Here is a 7,361-nt window from a genome sequence, read left to right on the forward strand (position 1 = left end):
GATTTATGTACAAACCTTTTCACCAAGATGCTCTTCTATGACGGTAAAATCTGGAAAAGCCACATTAGTGGGAAACAGCAGAGATAACTTGAAAATGGCATTCTACACAGTCATTAAAAAGCACGGTCTTCTCATTTTTTGTGTTTTTGTTTTGTTTTGAGACAAAGTCTTGCTCTGTCACCCAGACTGGAGTGTAGTGGTATGATCTAGGCTTACCGCAATCTTTACCTCCCGGGTTCAAGCAATTCTCCTGCCTCAGCCTCCCGAGTAGCTGGGAAGACAGGTGTCTGCCACCATGCCTGGCTAATTTTTGTATTTTTAGTAGAGACAGGGTTTCACCATGTTGGCCAGGCTGGTCTCAAACTCCTGACCTCAGGTGATCCTCCCACCTTGGCCTCCCAAAGTGCTGGGATTATAGGCGTTAGCCACCGTGCCCGGCCAAAAAGCATGTTTTAAGGAAAATTTAGTAACAAGGAGAAATGCTCACAATTTAATAAGTAAAAAATCAATGTAATATGATTCATATGCATGTGTATGACACACTCACATATCCACAGTAAAAATAAAACAGGAAGAAAACCAAAATATTAACAGCTTTCTTTTTGTAGCATGATGACCAGTGATATTTTTCTTCTATTATCCCTCTTAACATGTATTTATTGAGTGTTACTTTGTGCCAGGCATTAAAACAGATGGGTTCCTGCCATCGTGGACACACCCATTTTCTTTCTACTTTTTTTCCCACATTTTCCCAAATTTTCTATAATAAGCACATTATTTTTTCATAATTTTAATAACTGGAAAAACATAATATGAAGTAGATAAAGATCTGGGTAAATCAGTTGCAAGGGGACTTTTTTGGGTGAACTGGGGAATAATCTGAATATGGCCTTGACTATTAGTTTAGATGACTAAACCAACTGACTTAAAACAAAAAGGTCTACAAAACACTATGTACAACAAGTCTTCATTTTGGTAAAAAGTACACATATATAAATACATTAAAATGTGTAGGAAACTATGCATTATTATATACACTGCAACAGTGAGGGATTTTTTGTTTTTTGTTTTTGTTTGTTTTGAGACGGAGTCTCACTCTGTTGCCCAGGCAGGGGTCCAATGGCATGATCTTGGCTCACCACAACCTCCACCTCTCAGGTTCAAGTGATTCTCCTGTCTCAGCCTCCTGAGTAGCTGGGATTACAGGTGCCCGCCACCATGCCCGGCTAATTTTTCTCTATTTTTAGTAGAGACCGGGTTTCACCACGTTGGCCAGGATGGTCTCCAACTCCAAACCTCAAGTGATATGCCCACCTTGGCCTCCCAATGTGCTGGGATTACAGGCATGAGCCACCTGACGTGCTTGAGGGATTTTTTTAAAAGTATCTTTTTCCAGCCTGGGCAACATAGCAAGGCCCTGTCTCTACAAATAATAAAAATGATTAGCCAGGCATGGTGGTGTGTGCCCATGGTCCCAGCTACTTAGGAGGCTGAGGCAGGAGGACAGCCTGAGCCCAGGAAGTCTGGTCTGCAGTGAGCCATGATCACTTCACTGTACTTCAGCCTAGGTGACACAGTGAGACTCTGTCTCAAAAAAAAAAAAAAAAAAAAAAAAAAGCGATTTTTCTGCTTGTCTATTTTCTATGATGCTCCTGTATGCTTCTGCAGTAAGACTACTTAAAAAAAATTTAAATATGTATATGCCCACTATTTACTGAGCATCTATTACATACAAAACAGTGGTGGAACTGAGTAAAAGGAGTCTCAACCTTAAAGAAACTTACAACTAATTAAGGAGAATAACACAAGAGAACAGCAAAAATAATGCATATGTTTTTTGCAGAATATAAACATCACTGCAGTAAAATGTGGCTACCAAGATTCTAAGAAAAATATCACACTTGATTGGGAAGAGAAGGAAGGGTAAAAGAAAACAAACAAACAAAAAAACACAAAAAAACACAAAAAACAAACTTCATAAGGAGAAAATTTGAAATAGGAAGGATTTAATTGACAGAGGAAATGGTAGTCACTAAAGATAAAGCATGGGGCCCCTGTCAAGAACAGTAAGACACATAATAAAATATGGTTAGAACACAGGATCTATGAAGGGCACAAGGAGTAAGCTAGAAACATAGGTGGCGAGGGCCTTGAATTTTCAGAAGGGAGTGCCTCTGTAAGCTGAGTTTAAAAATGAGGGAATTATTGCAGGTTCCAATTCAAGAAACTGTCCTACCACTTCCCATCTCTACTGCTACCATCTTGGTTCATGCCACTACCATCTCTTCTTAACTATATCAACACAATTATCTCCTGACTCTGCTTCTATTCTTACATTCCACTCCTATAGTCTATTTTCTATATAGCAGTTAGACAGATCCTTTTACAACATAAATTATCTTACACCTTTATTCAAAAATCCTGCAATGACTTACTATCCCCCATAGAAAAAAGCCTAAGTCATTAGAATTTCTGTAAGGACCCTAAAACACTGCCCCTCTTACCCTCTAACTCTGATCATAATTTGTACTACTCTTCTACTTGTTCACCCTATTCTATTCACCCTGGACTTCTCTGCCACAATTCCTTGACTATTCCAGGCATACTTCCGTCTCTACCACTCTTCTTATTTGCTTCCCCTTCTTCGGGTTTAAGCCTTCTCTGACTCCACCCTATATAAAACAGCAAGCCCCACCAACCTCCCTTACTACTGGTTTAAAGCAAAAAACTCACCACTCCCTATCCCCCAAAACTGATTCCATTTTTCTGATGATACTTAACATCATCTGCCATTTTATTGCTATTTGCTTATTTGTCCCAAATACGTACACAAACGTGTGAGTACATACATATATACACAAAGAAACTGAAGCTGTAGGCAGGCAGATTTTTTTTCTTGTTTGTCCATTTCAGTATCCCCAGCAGCTACAACAGGGCCTGACAAATAGCAGGTGCTCAATAGACACTTGTTTTATGAATGAAAGGAAGAAGATAACATGCATGGTGTCAGCAGATATTTAATCGAAATGGTTTATGGCATACTGTAAATATTTACATAAATAGAACCTACAGTAAATTACCATGTACTGTGTAATTTTCCTACAGGAATTATTCACTAATACAGTGCCTGTAAATTAACCTTTAATTAATTAGCAATCTATCTTTGCAAGGCTTATCTTGAAGTTAGCTATTTGGAACAAGGGTGACAGTGACTGACAACCACAGGATGGAGTCTTAAATCATTATTTCCCTCCTCTTTTCAATTCTCCCAAATCAATAAGCAGTGATTTCCCCACCTTCTTTCTTCCTCCTCATTTAGTTCTGACCTTTCTCTTTTTCTTGGGAATAGTTCTAATCCACAGACCTATGAGCCCCTATGCTAGGAGGGTAAGGCCAGAAATAGAAACTAGGAGTGTGATAAAGGGCTGTTAAATGGTTGTCAGCAATAGAGAAGAGCCCAGGCAAGGTAAGTTAATGCAGAGGAATCTGGAGAGGCCAACAATCCTTAATTTAAAAAAATTTTTTTTTTTTTTAAACTTAGAAGCTCCTTGTATTTTAAAAGAAAGTCAACAAAAAATAATACTAACTCCTTCCGGGTCCTCTTTCAGCATATACAATGCAGAAAGAAGAGTGATACTTGATACATGTTTTAAAGTTAAATACCTAAACTTTTAATGTCTTTTTTTTTTTTTTTTTTTTTTTTTGAGATGGTGTTTTGGTCTTGTTGTTGCCCAGGCTGGAGTGCACTGGCGTGATCTCAGCTCACCGCAACCTCTGCCTCCCGGGTTCAAGCGTTTCTCCTGCCTCGGTCTCCCGAATAGTTGGGATTACAGGCATCTGCCACCACACCCAGCTAATTTTGTATTTTTAGTAGAGAAGGGTTTTCTCCATGCTGGTCAGGCTGGTCTTGAACTCCCGACCTCAGGTGATCTGCCCACCTCAGCCTCCCAAAGTGCTGGGATTACAGGTGTGAGCCACCGCGCCCGGCCTTTAAACTTTTAATTTCATTGTGAAGAATTTCATGCATATACAAACCTTAGGGGCAAAAAGGCCGTAAGGAATGATCAAGTAACCATCACCCAGGTGTGTTAAATCTTAATCTCTTACGAAGCCAACTTCAGATTTTTTTAAGGATGTAAAGATATGTTTGTAAACTCATGGGCCCCTCCTAGATCCTTCATGCCTCTCAAGTTCTCCAGAGGTCACCTTTATTCTGCTTGGTGTTTATCATTCCCATGCACGTTGTTATACTTTTGCTACACACTGCACAAATCACAGACAATATAGTTTTGCATGAGACTATATAAATGGTCTATCAAATGGCTGTGTCACTTACCAGCTGTTTGACCTAAGGCAAGTTACTTAACAGCTCTGTGCCTCAGTTTCCTCTCTGAAAAATGAGGGATAATACTACTTACTACCTTACAGGTTGTGTGGATTAAGTGAGTTAGTACACTGTATATAAAGCATTTAGAAAAGTATCTTGCTCACAGGAAGCAATATGTATGAGCAACATATATATTGCTCATATATGTTAGTAATTATCATATAAAGCTGCAAAAGGACTTGACTATACCTGATATATACACAAACTGATAGAGAAAATGATTACCAAAATGAGATACGTAAAATCCATATAATGCCAGATTTTCAAAATAGTGTGAAAACTAAAATTACTTATAAAGTTCCGGCCAGAAAGGTTCACTATTCTACTTAAAGAGGAATTGAAAGTGCTAAGAATAAGGGAAAAACCTTTATTTTTTAACCTACAAAGTGTAGGTAACATTAAATTAGAATATAAACATTTTATTTAAATAATTTATGATGATTTAAAAATACCTAAATACTTAGCGGCCTCCTTTTATGAGATTTGGGGGAAGGATTGGGAGAGAAGGGGCAATCCCTTAATGAGATGCTATTCAAAGACTTTGCCTGCTAAGGAAAGCACTTTAGATTTCACACAAAATAAAACATTATTTGGTACTCAAATTTCATTACATTTCTGAATTAGTTTTTCAAAAACTGTAAGCAGAACAAATGAAAATGTAAAATGATGTTTTATAATGGGATTCACCCAGATTATACAATTTTCATAAAGAAAACTGGATTCTGCAAGACGTATCAATGCTATTATCCTCGTTGTGATATAGGATTATTTTTTTAGTCTCTAGGTCAAAAGATCAGCAAACATTAAAACTTAAGTGCCCTACATATTATGTGAAATGTAGTGGTTTTTTTCCAGAGGTTTTTGAAGATTTAGAAATATGTATGTACTTTGAAGATCAACTAATATATCTAATTTGATATACGGAGGAACAACTAGATCTAATGAATATCTCCTAGGTGCCATTTGCTGGGCTACATATTTTACACAAGATCTGTCTTTTAATCCATCTGAAATATCTTTATGAACAAAATTTAGGAGACTACTACAGATACTTTGTTTAAACAAATACACCTCTGCAAAGCGTTAAAAATGACTACTAAAAAAGCCAACATTTAAACTGGCAAAGCATATAAAATGTACGTGACTGTGCTAATTATATTAACATAATAATGTTGAAACATTTGTTGTCCCTAGAGTTTAGCATACATTTTAATGTCTAAGAGGTTAACTGAAAGCAACAACTAAGCGTAACATCAAAGATAAACTCTGTGTCTCCCCTCCACCAAAGAAAATTCTCGGAATACGAGGTGGAAGGAAGACTTACACCATAGGAAAAGTTGAAAACCAAAGTTCTACTTTACTTATCCTAAAGTGAGAACTTTGAAACAGAACCATTACTTCTGTTTCATCCCCCCGCCCAATAAAAAAATTTACATGTATGAGTCAGTTCTTCCCTCGGCCCCAACAGAAAAGACTCAGTATAACCAAGCTATAACTTGCACAAAGCAACAAAGAAAAAAAACCTTGCTATCCCCACTACTTTCTTAATAGAGCAAGGACCCTACCACCGCTCACCCCATACTCTGCCTCTGCCCCAAGCAAGACGCAGCACCTGCCAAACCAGGCGCTTAAAGAATAATGGCTCAACTTTTCAAACGCAATCTGGGGAGAAGACGCAGATAATTTCTTGAAGAGTGCAAGAAGACAGCAGAAAAGGTACTCTCAGGAAGGGATGAGTGAGCTTTGGGGCTGTTCCCTCTGCCTGTTGGAGGATTCCAAATTCGCTTGCTTCAGAGATCCTTGGAAGCAGCACTCAGGTCGCGGCCAGCCTCGGGCCTCGGTGAAGGAGGCAGTGTTTACACCTGTCACGAGGGAGGGGGAGGGAGAGCAAGGAAGCCCGAGCAAAGCCCCAAACTTCTGAACAGCTCCCGGGAGAACGCAGCAGAGCGGAGCTTTGGGCAGGTGGAAGCAAAGGGGCAGGGAGAGCCGGCGGTGGCCGGGGAGGGAAGGACTCCCACTTCCCCGGCCGGTGCTCGGGATGGCGAGGAGGGGGCCGTGCGCTTCGGGCGCCACCAGCGGCGTTCCCGCACTCGCCGCAGAAGAGAGCAGAGCCCAAGCCGGGAGCCCGCAGGCCCGCAGAGCCGGCTCCGTCCTCGCAGCCCCCGGTTCCGCGGCGGGCAGATGCTCCCGGCCCGGGTGAGGGTCCGGCTGCTGGGCCGGGCCCGGTCCCCACACCCTCTTTCCCCGGCGCAGCTAGGGGAGCGGAGCGGCGGCGCTTACCTGGCTCCTTCGGGGCGGCCGCGATGGGCATGGCTCAGGGGCCCGGGGAGGAACTGGCTCCCCGGGGAAGGACCGTCTATTCCGACGCGGAACTGGTGAAAGCGGAAGGCCGGCTGCTCACAGCCCTGTCAGCGCAGCAGCCCCATGGACGCCCACCCGGAGTTTCACCGCTGCCGCGGGACCCCCATCCCACTACCCTCCGCCCTCTTCCGCCGCCGCCGCCTCCACCTCCTCCGCGGAGACCCCCCGCCCACTCCACACACTCTCCCATCATGCAGCGGGGGAACCGCTGCCGCCGACACGTCACTTCCGGGCGCAGGTGGCTAGGTCGGGACCGGGCGCTGGTGGGTGCTGTGGGGTGGGGGAGGACACTCCAGGGGAATTGGTGTCACAGAACGCTTACCCCTGCGCAGGCGCTGTCGTACAGAACGCCGGCCGCCATTTTGGGTGCGGGCAAGCTGCCCTTTCCTTTTACTTCTTTGCGAGTCATAGAGCTGTAGGGGGATAGACGTCTTCCCGCACTCAGGCGCCCGTTGAGGCTGCGCTCCCGGCGAGGGACAGGTGCTCCTCTCAGCTGGTTAACGTTCATCTCAGGACCGGGTTAAGTCTCTTGCTCTCCAAATAAAATTGTAAAGGTTTGGAAATATAGAACCCGTTTTACGAAAAACCTGCTAGAGAGCATTCGTCAGCTTGC

At 42.6% G+C, this 7,361-nt stretch overlaps 1 protein-coding gene across 2 annotated transcripts in view; it reads right to left on the reverse strand.

Annotated features, from left to right (window-relative positions):
• AFTPH (aftiphilin) overlaps positions 1-6,792 on the reverse strand; it is a 69,696-nt gene extending 62,904 nt beyond the window's left edge. For both annotated transcript variants that reach the window (XM_050754816.1, XM_050754815.1), the window contains exon 1: positions 6,668-6,792. The gene's annotated coding sequence lies outside the window, so the exon portion shown is untranslated. The remainder of the gene's footprint in view (positions 1-6,667) is intronic.
• Positions 6,793-7,361: the final 569 nt, after the last annotated feature.

Source organism: Macaca thibetana, chromosome 13, assembly GCF_024542745.1.
Source record: "Macaca thibetana thibetana isolate TM-01 chromosome 13, ASM2454274v1, whole genome shotgun sequence".
Lineage (NCBI taxonomy): Eukaryota > Metazoa > Chordata > Mammalia > Primates > Cercopithecidae > Macaca > Macaca thibetana.